Source organism: Argopecten irradians, chromosome 12 (genome assembly GCF_041381155.1).
Source record: "Argopecten irradians isolate NY chromosome 12, Ai_NY, whole genome shotgun sequence".
In the NCBI taxonomy this organism is placed as follows: domain Eukaryota; kingdom Metazoa; phylum Mollusca; class Bivalvia; order Pectinida; family Pectinidae; genus Argopecten; species Argopecten irradians.
In genome coordinates this window covers 2,098,532-2,117,661 of record NC_091145.1, presented here as the reverse complement: position 1 = coordinate 2,117,661, position 19,130 = coordinate 2,098,532, and the positions used below count along the sequence as shown (strand labels likewise).

Genomic DNA, 19,130 nt, shown 5'->3' with positions numbered 1-19,130 from the left:
GAGGGAGAGTGTGTGTGTGAGAGAGAGAGAGAGAGAGAGGGGGGAGAGAGAGAGGGGGGGAGAGAGAAGTGTGTGTGTGAGAGAGAGAGAGTGTGTGTGTGTGTGAGAGAGAGAGAGAGGAGAGAGAGAGGGGGGGGGGGAGAGAGAGAGAGAGAGGTGACATAAATTTCCATTCTTTAATAAATTGTGTGGTTTTTTTTATATGTTATATTCCAGAGTATTGAAGATGCCCAGGCCCAAGAAGCTCTGAAATACATGTTTTTTGTAACCTCGTAGCAAATGTTGACTTTAATTGGTAAATGAAGTTTTTTTTCTAGATAACCGACAAAATGTCACATCAATTTGGTAGGGGAGTGATAATCGTTTGGGTGTTTAAGACATGTACTAAATCCATATCAAGAAAAGTATAGCTTTTATAAAAGTAATGCAAGCTTTTATAAAAGTAATGCATCAACAATTTAGCCCGTTTACACTGATACTGTTTTGTTGTTGTTTTTGTTGCCATGTAAAGAAAAAAAAATATAATAGAAAAAAGAAATGCGTTTTAGGATATTTTGTTTACTGATAAATATATCTGCCGTAGGTCAATTGTGTTTCAAATGACATTAACTGATATTTCAAGCTTCACGTCAAGTCTTTGTGTTCATTGATTTTTTTTTTTCAGTGGACATATATGCCTTAAAGCATGTCTTAATTCAAAAAGATGATTGATACATCTATTAAATCTTGATGGGCCAATTTTTAAACTTGAGCGACATTTTAAATTAATACCATGAGGGGTTTTAATTTTAATAAAAAATCTCCTTTGGTTGTGTTTTGTTTCTTTAGTTTCATCTTAAAATTACATGTATACATGATACATTTGATATTTATACACGTTGATTTGTCTTTTGCACGTTTATTATGGCGATAAATACATGTTCTAGGATAATTACCAATTTTATTATTGATCACTATTAGCAACTTTTATTAATACTTTTAAGACTCAATCCTAAACAAATTGGAGTCGGATAAATCTGTTCAATGATTATTTACCGAGATAAATACAAAAACTGTAAGAAAAGTCGATCTGTTTCTGTCTTTATTAATATATGCCACATTTTCGATATATCAGACGTTTTAATAATGTAATGTTTGTGTTCTTTTGGGATGTCTATTTTATATGTCATTTATTTAAAGATGCTCCAACACCGACAGAGCATAAATGATACCCATCATTTGAACAATAATTGGTGTTCAATCGTGTATATATACATGTATGTCTAATTAACACAAAATAATAATAGAAAATAATTTTTATTCTGCTTTTGGTGCATGCACAGTCAGAATTTCATTCCATATAGAACATACATATATAGTGCCACGGAATTTTTTCGGGATGCAATTAATTAGTTTTAATATTTTCATCTTGTTGGCACTTTTGTAATCATCCTCGATACTCCATGGGTTACGATCACTTACGTTCTCTACACCCATGGACTATCTCATTGTTAAACTGGAGGCAACAGAACATTACACAACAGGTAATTTTAGTTCTTTGATGCACATCAAAAGAGCCGTATAACGGCACACTGTGGTGGACTGTGTAGCTTTGAATTTGGGCGTCGCTCTCTCTTTTTGCTGGCATGTGAGTGGTTCAGATTTTCCCCTTTGAGTTGCCTTCAGTTTTTCTATGAGATATTCCAGGGTGTAGAGATCGGAACCCCTGGAGTATCGAGGATCGCTTTGTAATATAAGCAAGTCTGATAGAAATAGGCAGGATTCTTAGAAGAAAGAATATGAACTACAATTAAATATTTTTCAAATCAGTCTGTACTTCTATTTACCAATTTCAGTTTCAGAGAGATTTTGTTGCTATTATATACATCAAATTAATTGGACAACATCCATTAACCAATTAAATGGTTCAAGGATTTCATTACACGAGACAAACAGCTTTTGGCAAGGTCAAAACACTAAAAATGATTAGCAATAAACAGCGAGAGAAAAAAAACCTCCTGTAATGACTGTATTTAGAGAGGGCATTGGATTGTTTGTGTGTTAAAATAATATAAACTAGAAGTGCAAAAAGGTCATGTTTGCCGAGGATTTATCATATCTTAAAATCACATCTCAAAACATATCTATGCCACAGGGTGTCCGATTATTACATATTTATGTAGTATATATGCTGCTGACGACAAAAGATCAATAATGTGATAAAATGTAAATAATTAACCGGCATCGATAAACAACCCAATATTATGGAATAGTGCCAACAAGCACCCATATAAATAGCAAATGATTTTGCGTTAAATATGACATTGTTCTGAAGCAGATAACAAGTCGTTGTTTCTCTTACAGTTTAGATAGTAAAGGCGACGTTGTACGTCACACCGAATTTGCAAGATGAGGTTGGCATGTTTTGTCTTCGCTGTCCTTGTATGCTTTGCGATTTTTATCGACGTCAGGTCCTCGGCAATCAGAGACGGGAGATTAGTAAGTACATAGAATATCCTAATTCAAAAGCGATATATCAATAATAAGTTATTAGGAATTTGGTAGAAATATTGGATTTCTTTTTGAAGCTAACTGATTACCGAAAGACATTCACAACAAATGTCTATGCTATTTGACATCTTCAACATTTACTCTTGACATGTTACAACATAGTCAATTTTAGAATATTCCGCGTAACCCAGTAGTCACATAACATTGTAGCAATGTTGTATTTTAGTTGGACTTGCAGTTTAGTTGTGAGGAGGTTGCATGTGAAAGTTTCCCTGACGTCTTTTTCTAATGTTATAGCAACGTTGTATTATGGTCAGTCTGAAACGTTGCAGAGTAGTTGTGTTGCATGTGAAAGTTTTCCTGACGTCTTTTCCCAATGTTATAGCAACGTTGTATTATTCCGAATTTGCATATTACATAGTTATCTGCACTTGCGGGTAGGTATTGATTGTGACGTTATGTGTTTGCGAGCGTAACGTCAAACGTTTCGGAGAAAACGACGTGAATTGCGCTCACAAAATAATGATGTAACAATCGATACCTACCCGCAAGGGAGCTAACTCTGTAATATGCAAAGACGGAATGGTCAGACTGTAACGTTGCAGATTGGTTGTTAGGAGGTTGCATGTGAAAGTTTTCCTGACGTCTTTTTCTAATGTTGTAGCAACGTTGTATTATGGTCAGACTGTAACGTTGCAGATTAGTTGTCAGGAGGTTGCATGTGAAAGTTTTCCTGACGTCTTTTTCTAATGTTGTAGCAACGTTGTATTATGGTCAGACTGTAACGTTGCAGATTAGTTGTCAGGAGGTTGCATGTGAAAGTTTTCCTGAAGTCTTTTTCTAATGTTGTAGCAACGTTGTATTATGGTCAGACTGTAACGTTGCAGATTAGTTGTCAGGAGGTTGCATGTGAAAGTTTTCCTGAAGTCTTTTTCTAATGTTGTAGCAACGTTGTATTAAGGTCAGACTGTAACGTTGCAGAGCAGTTGTCAGGGGGTTGCATGTGAAAGTTTTCCTGACGTCTTTTTCTAATGTTGTAGCAACGTTGTGCTTTGGTTACATTGCAATGTTGCAGTCAGTAATTGATAAATAACAAAAACAAAGACTACAATGGAAATTCAACAAATACAATTGAACAACCTTTTGAAACACACAATTAACATTAAATAATATGTGAAATTCTTTCTAGGAAATAATAAAGCAGATAAAGTGTAGACTTTGATAATCATAACACTGCCTACAGTAAATTAGAAATAAAAATCAATGATTTAGGAAGTATGTTTATGAACTAAATTGGATGTGATTCACTATTGCATTACCAAACTTTGCTTGTTAAAGTAAAGCTTAGTGAAGTAACAAAGGAGTAGGCACAATTAAACAATTTGCAATAAGAATAGAAATAAAAATAGAGGAACTATGTTGTAGTAATTCACATTTTAAGTTTGCACTGAAAGAACTAATTCAATGTTAGTAAATTTGAAGAAATTAACTGATGCTTATTTGGTCAAATATATATGACAAAAGTCCAAATCATCTAAATTTCCACTGGTTTCCTTGGGTTTTCTTTCCTCCACCAACTTCTGGCGCATATTTAAGTGTGTTCCTTATACAGTTTTCTGCATTGACATCATCGCAGGCCATTGTTTGTTCAATAGCATCTGAAATAATACAAGGTGTCATACATGTTAAAATCTTTTCCTAAACCCATAAAATTTAATACATGTAAATGATTTCATGGTGTAGTGATTATAAAAGTCTTTTTGGGCCAAAGCTTTTACAGCAGATATTAAAATTTCAATGCTCACCTGTGGTGTTAAATGAATTTCAGTTGTATGTCTAATCTGTGATATGAATTTGATCGGTCAACGGTTTGTCTAGGACAGGGCTTTACCTTCGGACAGTCACCCGCGGAGTATTCCTAAAAACATGAAATGTTGAACTTACACACTGCATTAATTGGTTGTGTTTTATATATTAAATATTGAAATGGTTTTTATGCTGTTTAAGTCCATTATTGGTTATATCATTAAACTTTCCGAATACAATGAAGAAATAGGATATATCAGCCAAGAGGAGATGATCATGACATTATTAGATACCCCTAAAATACAGAAGATGTCAAGATTTTGGGAGAAGACCAGATACCAAACTTTGTACATATTAAAATTTACCAGGTACATGGTTTCAGAGCCTTCTATGTATTAATAAACAAAATAAACAGAGATGAAACAGTTAAGAGGCACCTTTATTGAGCACAAAATATACTGATAGAGATATACAATGTGGTCAAGCTGCTGACTGCAGCATGGAGAAAATCAAAGACACTAACAGTGAACACATGCAATGTATAAAATGTTTGTCACTGTAGAAGCAGTCTAGATATGAAATAAAATTTTATCACATAATCCGCCTGATATCCAGTGATTTCGCCCGTGTATTTTTTTGCCCTGGTTTTTTGTATATGCCACTAGTGTAATATGACCTGAAGCGATTTTTATTGGCTGGAAATTCATAGTGACGTCAGACAGAAACAATAAAATGACGTCAGGAAAAATGACGTGACTTCAGGATTACGAGGACGACGGGACAAAATGGCGGCCTTTGCTGGATTTTCGGAATACGTTTTGACGTGAAATTCTTATGCAGGTATTTGTAGTTATGTGATGAAAAGTATCTTAAATTTTTTTCATTTCATATGAGATTTTATGTAACTCGTCTCGAAGTTTTGATTTTTTCTCGTCAAGGCTCGCAAAAATTAATAACTTCTTAGACTCGTTTCATAAAATCTCATATGAAATGAACACGCATGTATGATCCTATATATATCTTAAATCATCGACCTGTAATAAAATTATGTTTTGTCGTTGTTGAAGTTTCTTTGTTGGAAGTTGTCGTTGATGAATAATGATGATGAAGGTGTTGACTTTTAGTTGCATGGTTTTATTTGTTTCCATATGCATAATTAATGTATTGGATAAAGGACCATATAGCCCTATACATCCTGACGAGAATTACAATAATATTTCTCCGTATACCAAACAACAACTTCATAAATTTATATCCATGTTTCCGAGTGTTGGTGTCTGTAGAGCTTTCCTTTGGAGTGTGTCGTGTTTCTTGTGAAGTGTCTGTAGTGTATTTAAAGAATATCCCGAGTTTCCTCTACATGTATATTCGATACCAGGAAGCAGGAATGGCGTTAACATCACGACTACAAAGTGATATCAGGCAATGATTGAATAACAACTTCTTAGATAAGAATTAACCTCCTATATGAACTTGATCGGTCAACCGTGTTGTCCAGGACAGGGCTTTACCTTCGGACAGTCATCCGCGGAGTATTCCTGAAGACATAAACTGTCCAAAAATCTCCTTTTGTTGTGTTTTGTTCCTTTTGTTTCATTTTTTACTTGTATGCATGATACATTTGATATTTATACACGTAGATTTGTCTATTACATGTTTATTATAGCGATAAAATACATGTTCTAGGATAATTTTAAAATATTCCACGTAATTATGGTTATCTAATAATGTCATAACAGTTTTTTCTGATGATGTTTCAATCTCGTCGAAGCCTCATTTAAACTGGAGAGAATAAGTTAACCAAAAAATTTGAAAGATCTCCTTTGAGCGCTTAATTCTAGTTTAGGTCATTATATTGATCAGATACTTTCACAAATGCTTTTCCATTATTATAATAATAGTATTTTATTTCATCCGTTATATCAATATTGACACAGGTTAGGCCTAAACAGATAAACCTCGCTATATTAGATATTCTATATTTTGTGCATATGGATGATCTATAGCAAATATGAAAATGGGAAATTAGCAGATTACATTATACATTGGATTTATTTAAAAATTATACACTTGCAATGCACTAGAATTGAGCAGAGTCTGCAAGATAAAAGAAATTCAAGCGAATAGTCGGGCGAAGGAAACCCTCTAAACGCGTTCTTTGGCCTTCCAAAAGTCCTTGCATACGATAATGATGGTCAAGTTCTGCTTACGGTGTCCAGTTTTGACCATTGAAATTATTATTATTTTTATTATTGGAATTATACAGAGCGATTTTGTTGGGAGATTGAATTTTTCTATTTCATAACAAATTATACTGCATATATTAACAACATTTTTACCGACTTTAGCCGTTCTTTGTCTAATTATTCGCTTTTAAAAAATACAATTAATTGAGTTCAAGTACAAACAAATAAATAGGATTAGTATTCAGAGATACAATTAAAAATCTTGACAATTTTGTTCAATTAGATATTGAGAAGGGAGAAATAAAACAAATGATATATATATGACAGAGGTCTATATCTATTTAACTGAACTCACTCTTAACTACAGATGGACGTTGTACATGGCGAAAGTTCAGATGGAGCATTGACGGGTAAGTTGAGTTTTTTACATGCTGAAGCCCAGTGAACGATAGTGGTTCTGATTACAAGTGATGCTTTCCTTTTATGGTTACTTATATATTAGTAATTTGTAGAAGTTTAAAAGTATTGTTTATTGGTGTTTTGTTACAATTCAACACTTCTCAAAGTCACTGTACATGTATTTAAGGATGTACTCCTCTGAGAAGTCAAAATTTTCTTGTATTAAACTTTTTTTCTCATATGGATTTTTGGAAATAGGAGTTCATGCCATAAAAGAAAATAGAAGAAAAAACATATGTCCGTGTGCTCTTTTTTGAGCTATTGTCACTCAAAGATACCTAATTGACAAAATATTGGATTTTATGGGAATTTTGCCGTTTTGACCATATACACAATAGATTAAAGCCATAATTTCCGAATGAGGTGTTTGATATGTATAAATGTTTGTAGAATTTATTTTCTAGTAGTCTTCTTTAAAAATATACCAGTTTTGATCAATAAGACTACATTTTTTTCTCAGAATAACAACATATGCTACCCCTACCCCTTAATTTTGAGCTTCAAAATGCACCATTTTCAGCAATTTTTGCCAAATTTAGCCCTTTATAGAAAAAGTTCTGGTATTAAACTTTTGTTAATATTTTGCATATCAACAGGGAAAGGGTTGTTCTTTCTAAATCAGGCAGAAAAATGGGGGGTCCGTGTGCTTACTTTTTTGCCCCATTTCAATATTTGTTATTTTTCAGTATTTTCGAATAAAAAATAATTGTGCTCAAATCACCATTAAATGTAAAAATAAAGAGACAAACGTGTATCATATCACACATTAATGCTCAATATTTTAATTACCACGAACCCAGTAAAGATTTACAGCAAAAATTACCTCGATACAGCTAAAAATACTGGCGCAGTGATGATTTAAGTAAAAACAATTTCAGTAAAAAATGGTAAAACTGTGGCTCTACTCAAAGCGAAAAAAGACACAATTTCAAAATGGCCGCCAAATGGGCCATTTCTTAAAATCCCCATATAAAAAAATCTACTAAAGCTAGAAATGTAATTTTTTGATAAAATTTGCAACTGGTAACTTCCTTCAGATATTGATAGATTTTATTTGAAAATCTCATAACTTCTTTGATCTATGTCGAAACGAGACTTTAACGGGACTGAAACCTCAGAAGAATACAACCTTAAGGATTACCTTGAATATATTTTTATGTTATTGAGATATAACACAAAAATCTCAGTGTACTCTAATGAAACCGGTTCACTATTTTTGTGTTATATCTCCATAAAATCAAACATATATTCAAATTAATCCTTATAATTCAGTACTATAGATACTCTAAGTGGAATATCAAATTCAGTTTGGGACTCCTTTTTTCTATTAAATCGTTACGCCATTGTCTCAGGAAATCAGAAGCGATGTTACATACGGTGACGTCATGTTTTCCTCTATAGGCTGATACATGTATAGTAAAGTAAATTCAAATTAAATGGAAATGCTTGTTTCAAGCACAATTTAATTATTTACACGAACTTCGCGTAATTCCACAAGAGAGCTGAAATGTGAATTCAATTGTTTCGCAACTATATAAAAGTCAATTACAAAATTATAGTTACCAGTCATTGGACGCAAACCAAAGTATTTGCGAATTTATCGATATTAGCAAAGTCATGAATTGCAGTATGCGTGACAATAAAATGGTTTACACTACTTAAACCGAAAGTATATAGCCCCGAAAGGCAGTTATCTTACTGTGAATACTTCACGTTTCCTTATCTTTCACTGGACAATAAAACATAAATGACGCGGCAAAATGAATTTTCATGGATAACAGATTTGCTCAAAAAGTTTCAAATTTTCAGCCTTGGTTAGAACTAATTAACAGCATTAAATGACAGCTACATTTCTTTACAACTACCATTTCGAAATTCTTCTCATAGCTCCCACATCAAACCAAATCAAATGCATCATCATATATTAAAAAGCCAAACATCTTTTACTCTATATAGATGTTTTCAAGAGGTTTTCAAATGTACTGACGTTTTAGCACTCATGAATTACTCGCCATTTATGATACCATAAATCAAGTATGTAGACATGAGTCTAAACAGAATCAAAAGGCTTGTGGTTATATGGGTGACAAAACGGTAAGCATATTCACTACGATTGGTTTGGTAAGAAATAACCCGATACATAATATTACTTGTTGTTTCCATAAACAAATTGAAAATAATATGTATAAATGCGTGTACCAGTTTAAACACTCGTTTTTTATTTTCTTATTTTCAGATTCTGATATGTTCAGAAAACGAAGAAGCGCTGAAAGTGAGTATTCATTAGGTGATGACGACAAATGGGAGTTTTCAAATCTGATTGGCCAACTGTTTGTCGCATTCTTAGAATTCTAAATGGTGACCAATTTCAACGAACTTTGATCAATGGATTTGCTACGGGATAATGCATTTACGTAAAGTTTGAGGAACCATTTAAGAAACTTCCTCGAATACCCCCATTCGTCGAACTGATCATACGGTCCCGACCGTGTCCCTATATATTACATGTATTAAAACCCCGGATACCCAACAGCTATTCGTCGAATATACCCCTTATTAATCTAAAAGAAATATATTCCCGTTTCATCAAATATAGTATGTATTCATGTATTCGTCGAACAGGTGTTCGGCCCTTGAAAATTTATCTATAGTCGATCGTGACCAAGATCGGATGAGTCGAATACCCTGTTTTCCTCGAACTATTGATCTGGACCCTTGCAGTTAGAGTTATAGGGGTTAACTGTATATGTATATGAATTTATACCAGTTCTAAATCTGCATTTTTTTGTGTGTTTATCTTTAGGTGACGAGAGCTCCAGTAGCAGTGCAGGTAATGATATTTTAATAACAATGAAGCCATATCGCCATCATTTAGATACAAAACTGATACTTTGATACAAGTATGAAACGGCTGTATAATTTTATATATATTCTGTAGTAATCTATCTAAAACTCTAAGAAAAAAATAATAAAATTTGAAACAATATAATAACGCGTATTTTATATATATACAGCATCACAAGCCCTCCACCTCGCGAGTTCGAATCGCCTGTGGGTCATTTGCCAGGCACTGCGATTTCTGCGATTACTCCACCAATAAACCTGGCGCTTCCTTACATGACCTTTACTGTTAATATGACGTTAAACTAATAATACCCTGAACCCAACTTGTTCAAATGAAGAAGACAGATGTGAAATATTTACCTTTGTGATGACATACACACACGACTCGTCCAATTTATAATTAACCCCAACACACATTACATGTTATGTTTATAAACAAAGTGAAAATGATATGTATAAATTAGTACCAGTTAAAACATGCGTTTCGTATTTTCAGATTCGGATATGATCAGAGAACGAAGAAGCACTGATAGTGAGTATTAACTAGGCGATGCCGATTATCATATTTCTATTCTATCCCCCGCTTTCACACCGACGGGGATCTTTATCTGGGTGTGTTCACACGCTGTCACACTTTTGTTTCCTCCGTCTAAAAACCGATATGACGGCAGTGTTCAGTAAACACATCACGGGTTACATGAGAAAAAGTTTTCCTACTGATGTTACCATGTATAATGTTTAGTTGGGAACCTTCAATCCTGATTGGTCGGTTCTTTTTTGCACTCCATTAGACTTTTAAATATTGACCAATTTCAACGACATTTAACTTTTGGCTGCGTTACGGATAAATGCATTGAAATATTATTGTTGACAATCGGTACATGTATATTATTTCTCTAAAGTATAATTCTGTGTAATTGGAAAGGTTTTGATTATAGCAATACAATAACACTTTACATTGTTTGTAATACAGCTTGAAGGAACCATTTAGGAAAAAGAAAATCGAAAAGCAAAACATAAATGATGTGATTTATTATGAGAGATCGAATGGCATTGATGTTATATATGCATATAAATTAATACCAGTTCTAAATCAGAAATTTCAATTTTGTATTTATCTCTAGGTGACTCGAGCTCCAGTAGCAGTGAAGGTAATAATATTGTAATAAAAATGAAGCCATATCGCCATCATTTAGATACAAAACTGATATTTTGATACAAGTATGAAACGCAGAAGTCTTGGCTCTATACTTTTTGTAATTGTATATATTGTGTAATAATCCATTTGAGTAAATTATGCTCTATCTTAATAAAACAAATCTAAGAAAAGATTCACAAAATTGAAACAATATAACAACGCGTATTACAAAGCTGTGTATATCATGTTTGTTCAAATGAAAGGGCCGCGTTGGCCGAATGGAGCAAAGATGTCTCGACATATTATCACAAGCCCTCCACCTTAAACTCGTGAGTTCGAATCCCATGTGGGGCAGTTGCCATGTACTGACCGCTGGTCGGTGGGTTTTCTCCGGGTACTCCATTTTTCCTCCACCAATAAACTTGAAACGTCCTTGCATGACCTTTACTGTTAATATGACGTTAAACTAATAATACCCTGAACCCAACTTGTTCAAATGAAGAAGACAGATGTGAAATATTTACCTTTGTGATGACATGCACACACGACTCGTCCTATTTATAATTAACCCTAACATACATTACAAGTTATGTTTATAAACAAAGTGAAAATCATATGTATAAATTAGTACCAGTTAAAACATGCGTTTCGTATTTTCAGATTCGGATATGATCAGAGAACGAAGAAGCACTGATAGTGAGTATTAACTAGGCGATGCCGATTATCATATTTCTATTCTATCCCCCGCTTTCTCACCAACGGGAAACTTCATCTGGGAATGTTCATACTTCTGTCACGCGTTTGTTTGCGTTCTCTCTAAAAATGTCAATATTGACCGATATGTAGGCAATGTCCAGTAGACATATCACGGGTTATACGAAAAAAGTTCTTAATTACCTTACACTGGTATATTTTTTATGCAAAGACATAATAATTGGAAACCTTCAATCCTGATTGGTTGGTTCTTTTTCGCACTCTTAAGACTTTAAATGTTAACCAATTTCAACATTTAACCAGTGGCTGCGTTACGGATAAATGCATTGAAATATTGTTTTCGACAATCAGTATATTAACTCTCTTAAGTATAATTTGGTGTAATAATTATTGTGAATGTTGTGATTATAGCAAGAAAAAATACACTTGTACATTGTTTGTAATACAGCTTGAAGGAACCATTTAGGAAAAAGAAAATAGAAAATAGAAAGGAAAAAAAACATTAATGGTGTGATTTATTATGAAAGATTGAATGGTATTGTTGTTATATATCTATATAAATCTATACCAGTTCTAACTTAAATTTCAATTTTGTATCTATTTTTAGGTGACTCGAGCTACAGTAGCAGTGCAGGTAATGATATTTTAATAAAAATGTTAACCAATTTCTACGAACTTTGATCAATGGATTTGCTACGGGATATTGCATTGTAATAAAGTTTGAGAGACCATTTAGAAAACTTCCTCGAATACTTTCCCCTTCGTCGAACTGATCGCACGGTCCTGACAGTGTCCCTATATTGCATCTATTAAAACCCCAGATAGTTCGAACATCTTTTTGTTGATAACCCCCTATTCCTCGAACAGAAATAAATCCTCGTTTCTTTAAATAAATAGTATTAAACCATGTATTCGTCGAACAGGTGTTCGGCCCTTGAGAAATTTATCGATAGTCGATCGTGACCAAGATCGGATGAGTCGAATACCCTGTATTCCTCGAACTATTGATCTGGACCCTTGCAGTTAGAGTTATAGGGGTTAACTGTATATGTATATGAATTTATACCAGTTCTAAATCTACATTTTTTTTTTTTGTTTATCTTTAGGTGACGAGAGCTCCAGTAGCAGTGCAGGTAATGATATTTTAATAACAATGAAGCCATATCGCCATCATTTAGATACAAAACTGATACTTTGATACCAGTATGAAAAGTGTCGGCTCTATACTTTTTTTATATATATATATATTGTGTAGTACTCCATTTGAAAGTCTAAGAAAAGATTCACAAAATTCAAACAATAACAACGCGTATTTCATAGAGTTGTTAAGATGTCTCGAAATATTACCACAAGCCCTCCAACTCTAGGTCGCGAGTTCGAATCCCATATGGGTCAGTTGCCTGATACTGACCGCTGGTCGGTAGTTTTTCTGCGATTACTGTGGCTTTCCTCCACCAATAAACCTGGCACGTCCTTACATGACCTTTACTGTTAATATGGCGTATAAACTAATCGAACCCAAAACCCACCTTGTTTCAATGAAGAAGACATTTGAAATATTTACCTATTGGATGACATACACACACGACTCATTCTATTTATTATTAGTATAACATACATGTTTATGAGCAAAGGGAAATGATACATGTATATATATATATTATTCCGAATTTGCATATTACAGAGTTATCTGCACTTGTGGGTAGGTATTGATTGTGACGTCATGTGTTTAAGAGCGTAGCGTCATATGTTTCGGAGAAAACAATGTGAATTGCACTCACAAAATAATGACGTAACAATTGATACCTACCCGCAAGGGAGCTAACTCTGTAATATGCAAAGACGGAATAAATTTGTACGAGTGATTATTAGTTAGATGATGACAAATATCGTATTTCTATTCTATCCCCGGATTTCACACCAACAGGGATCTTCATCTGGGTTTGTTCATACGTCAGTCACGTTTTTATTTCCTCTCTCTAAAAGCCGTCAATATTGACCGATATGAAGGCAATGTTTAGTAGACATATCACGGGATACACGAGAAAAAAATCATCCTGACGTTGCCGTGGTTAACTTTTACACAAAGTCATAATAATTGTGAACCCTCAGTCCTGATTGGTCGGTTCTTTTTCGCACTCTTAAGGCTTATAAATGTTGCCCAATTTCAATGACCTTTATTCAGTGGATTTGTTACGGGATATGCATTGAAATACCTATGTTGACAATCACATAGGAAAAAATCAGTACGTGATTTCTGTTCAATATAATCTTGTGTCATTTTTAAGTATGTGATTATAGCAAAACAAATATATTGTTTGTAATAAATCTTGAATAAATTATTTAGAAGTCGCTGTTTATAAGTGTATTAGCAATTTTAGTATATCTTTTGCACGATTTCCAAAGAAGCATTTTAAAATTCGATGAAGCTAAATCTGTTACATAACCGCGAAGCAAAATGTGACATATATGTATTGTACTACGTTCCTTATGAAATATATAACAAGAAAGGTTGACGAATTTCACGACATTGTTAAGTATTTTGATTGATACTGTTGAAATTCCAAATCGTTGATTAGTACGATTAAGTATGTATAGCATGTATGCTCTACCCATACCCGAGCCAAAGTCATGTTAAGCAAGTGCAATATTATACATAACCGCTGAGGAGTAGGTGAAATGTGTAATGGCGAACAGCAAGCGAGTTTGAACATTTCACATACATTTCACTACAGTGGGCTTTTCTGGCATGTGACAGTAAAACCAACTAATCTAATTTCCATTTGAACTGGTTTGTTTCCGATATATGTACAAATTTTAATGTTTTCTTAGACTGAATTATCCCTTTAAAATAATTTTGACTTGTATGTCCATGTATAACCATTTAAGAAACCAGGAAGGACAAAGCCTTCAGGATCTTATTTATTATGAAATATATTCAATATCAGTCACTTTGCATATGTATGTAGATTAATACTTGTTGTAAATAAGATTTTTCGATTTTGCATTCAACGTTTAGATGATGAGAGCTCCGATACCAGTGAAGGTAACTATATTTAATGAAATCCACGAGAAATGCACGTAAAAGTAAGATATCGGCCAATTCGACAATCAAATCCACGACAAATACATGTAAAAGCAAGATATCAGCTAGTTTTACAAAACGATGTAGGTATATTTTTCCTTTATTTTATCTGACAAATAGTTCAACCCTACATTGTATATGGCTGCCTATGTTATAATTATGATCGTTCTGTCGTTATAGGGTCAAACGAAAGCATGTAAGAACAAAACGGTAAGTAAGTAATTACAGTTTGGAATTTGTTTGGAATTTGTATGACTTCACTTTCGTCTATTGATGATTTTGTATACAGGCTACACCAAGACGAATGTTTCATCTCTATATATTTGTATTTCATTACGTAATTTAATGCAGTTGTCTTCTTTGAGGCTAGCTGATCAAAATTTCTTTTAAATTAAACGCTATCTATAAGCTAAGTTGTAAAAGTTAAATCATAAAATAAAATATAAGTGATGCTATGAAATTTGTACTTTAAATCATTTATGATGAAATTCACCCAGGATGGTGATTTAGTTTTAAATATGTCCAGTGTGTATGTACATTGCTACATATAACATTTAGTTTTGATAAAATTGGTTCATGGTCACATTTTCATTGTTCGTGAAAAGGGTCCTTTGAAATAAAACCCCACATGATTGCAATGATGTGAATACATTGTCATTGTCAATCTTATTCTACTATTTTGAATGCTTACGCATTGAATAGTGAGTCATGTTTTGCGTTTTCTTTTCAGCAGAATCCGTACACCAACACATACAGCTGTCAAACTTGGTATGGAAAGGTTGAAAACATAAAAAAAAGACACGGATCTTATCATTGTTGGCCAGTCGTGATGTTTGAGAGATCGCAAGTTGGGAAGTCTCGAAATTGCAATAAAAAACGTTATATTTCATTTATATAATTCAATGCATGATCATGAAATCTAGAGAAAATATGCTTGTAAAATACACCAAAATATATTCTGTGCTTTGACCATTCTGTTATTTTTTTTTTATTCAATTACAGTTTGTATGCCTTTTTCTGAACATTTCTTTCCTTGATCGAAAATTGTATTGCTTAGATGCAGATTCACTTGAAGTCGCCAGATATTTGTAGCTTGGAAGGTTAAATGCCGCATAAATGGGGTTTTAACATTTAAACCATGATGTCGATATATGCCTTCATAGAAGTGCTAAAAGTATAAGATACGAAATAACGAAATAACTCATCCGCAATTTTCCATGGGTTACTATCACTGTCGTTATATCCACCCCTGAAGTATCGAGGATGGTACAAGTAAGAACTCAAATCCCCCTTTAATTAAACAAAGAAAAAAGAACCGGCAGCATTTGAACAGCTTTTGATACTTAAAACTTCAATACAAAGTTCGTGAATTAAAGTGTTATAAAATCTTACCGAAGTTTTACTTAGTAGTACAGGTATAGTGGACAGACCGTGAAGGGACACCTAATACCTTGTGTTTAAACCAGCATCGTCGGATAACGAAATTTCTAATACTTGGCATTGAACTGCAAATATACGGCCTCGGATAAATACTTTGCAACCATGGTTTCCGATTGCTTACCAGTGATTTCAGATTCTATATTTCCCTTCGGATCCCTGACTACCAATGCAATATTAGAGTAGAATAAGTCGCCCTAGACTATGGATTAAAACTAAGTGATAATGACAACATTGTGGATATGCGCAATTAAATTGGAAAACGATAGAATTAAAGATACAAAAAATAAGGTTAAGATTAATCGCTGCTGACATTGTACATATCTGCCTGTATCATTTATCGTTCAATCACTGAATTTTGGATACAAAGAAAGTGTGAATACATCCCGTATCATGATGTGATCAGAAATGTAACACACTAGTAGTCATCATCATTACGTGATTCATATCCTTTTCACGTCGTGTTTTGACATATCCATGCCGGGTTTTTTTTCGACCTGTCGTTTGTGGTTTTAGCACCAATAATAGTCTAAACGTTTGTAAAAGCAGGAGTTCATCTGCAATTACTGACATAAAATAAAAGTTCAAGGTTCAAGTAATGTCACTTTCATCCATTACTTAATATGTCAATGTAAAAAGGATCTATGTTCAGATCCCGCATCGGTAAAATAAAGACGTACTCAAGTAAAACTTACATGCTCATCTAAAACGCATTATGTGCTCATGTAGAAGAAAAGAGTGTCCACACTACGTAAACATACGCGTGTATTTTTACTCTACGGACTGTCCGTGCACAATAAAACAAATCTCATTCTTCACAAAACGGTTTACATAAACATGTTAAGAAAATAAATATTTTTATCCTACATAAAAATACTTCTGGTCATGAACAAGATATTTACGTGAGCACGTAAAGGATTTATTTGGCCGCTTTTAAAAGTAAGTAAAGAAAAAAATATTTCACTCTATATTATAAGAGATCCCAAAAGGTTCTTGGCGCCCACCTAAGAATGATATATATGTTTGTCTGACAATTGAAAGCGGGATCTTGCCTTTGCTTTTCAAACTTTGATCATCAAAATCCAAGAAGGAGGCCAGTCGGACGGCCATATCTAAGATCGATCAATCCAGAAATGAGCAACCTAGTTGCCTAGGGGAACCTACATATGAAATTTGAGACAGATCCCTTCAGTACTTTCCGAAAAATAGCGTAAACAAACTTCAAATACCAAAATCCAAGATGGCAGCCGGTTGGTCATCTTGTTCACCGATCGTTCCCAAAACGCGGTATGCACAACTAGGGCCCTAGAGAAACATATATATTAAATATGAGACAGATCCCTTCAGTACTTTCTGAGAAATAGCGGTAACAAACTTTTAACAATCAAGATCCAAGATGGCTGCTTGGTCCCAAAATGCGATGTGCGCAACTAAGGCCCTAGGGGAACCTACAAATGAAATTTGAAAAAAACTTAAGCACTTCCTGAGAAATAGCAGTAACAAATCGAACGGAAGGATGGATCACGGACGAAAGGCGATTAGAACAGTCCATCATCTGATGATAAGGTCAAGGCCATTTTTCAACAAAATTAGTTGCCCTTAATTCCAGCATGTCACAGGCCCAATATCAGGTCTCTAGACCTCTTAGTTTTTCAAAAGAGGTCGTTTAAATATTTTAGCTATTTTGACCCATGTGACATTCAAAGCAAAACAAGGTCATTCATTTGAACTTGGTAGCACTTCATGCCAGCATGCCACGGGCCTAATATCAGGTCTGGTCATTAGGCCTCATACTTATTCAAAAGAAGTTGTTTGAATATTTAACCATTTTGACCACTGTGACCTTGAATGAAGGTCAAGGACATTCAATTGAACAAACTTCGTAGCACTTCATGCCAGTATGTCACAGGCCCAATAGCATAATTATCCATAAGAAGTTATTCAAAAGGTTTTAGCCCTTTTTACCCATGTTACCTTGAATGGTGGTCAAGGGCATTCATTTGAACAAACTTGGTAACTCCTCATGCTAGCATGTCATATGCCCAATATCCTGTCTATAAGTTATTCACAAGAAGTTGTTTAAAGATTTTAGCCTTTTTGACCCCCGATATGGAATGAAGGTCAAGGAAATTCATTGGAACAAGTTGGTAGCCCTTTATTCCAGCATGTCACAGGCTCGATATCAAATCTTTAGGCCTCTTAGTTATTGACAAGAAGTTATTTAAAAACAATTGGTCTTCCTGACCCTTCGTTACAGATGACCTAATTACAATGAGGTTGAGGCTAGGTTCACACTTGAGTAGTACATTGTTGTCATTATGGGTTGTAACAGTCACTCAAACAACATCGTTTTTTCTTCACATTTTATTTCTGATTTTGACAATAATACACTTAAATCTGTTGTGTAGATATATATTTAAAATGTCATACTTCATTGTATGAAACAATAACATGTATTTAATAAAAAAAATGTGATTTTATTAATTCATATAAAGAAAACAGGTTACCTATAAACCGTAGGCTTATAAACATTCTGTGTAAAATAGCTCAACAACATTGGGTTATTATGACAAAGCCAGACCCAGGGTATATATAAATAGGAAATGGACACTTACCGATAAGACCGGACATCGATCTAAACTTATCATGATAAAACTTTTTTAAGAAAAGAGGTTTAACATTTATCTAAACGTTTTAATGTTAAACTGCAAATCAGATTGTAATACATTTTTTTCACATATTCAACCGTGATTTAATTTGCAACTAAAGATAAAATATTAACTTTTATAATATTATATTAGTTGTATCCTAGCCTGTTAATTGAAATACATACTGGGACCCAACCAGTAGTCATGTCGATACTACTGTGCGTCCAGTTTTTCGAATGTCTGGAGCTGTTAACGCATACTTCATGATGATGTTTTGTTTATGTGGAAATAATATGTTTTGGGACATGCAATTCCTAAATCAC

At 33.8% G+C, this 19,130-nt stretch overlaps 1 long non-coding RNA gene across 1 annotated transcript; it reads left to right on the top strand.

The window, feature by feature from the left end:
• Positions 1 to 10,278: 10,278 nt before the first annotated feature.
• On the top strand, positions 10,279 to 14,932 carry LOC138336135 (uncharacterized). Its single transcript, XR_011210396.1, has 7 exons — positions 10,279 to 10,317; positions 10,910 to 10,936; positions 11,584 to 11,619; positions 12,245 to 12,271; positions 12,744 to 12,770; positions 14,657 to 14,683; positions 14,903 to 14,932. It is a non-coding gene; the product is annotated as an uncharacterized lncRNA (long non-coding RNA).
• Positions 14,933 to 19,130: the final 4,198 nt, after the last annotated feature.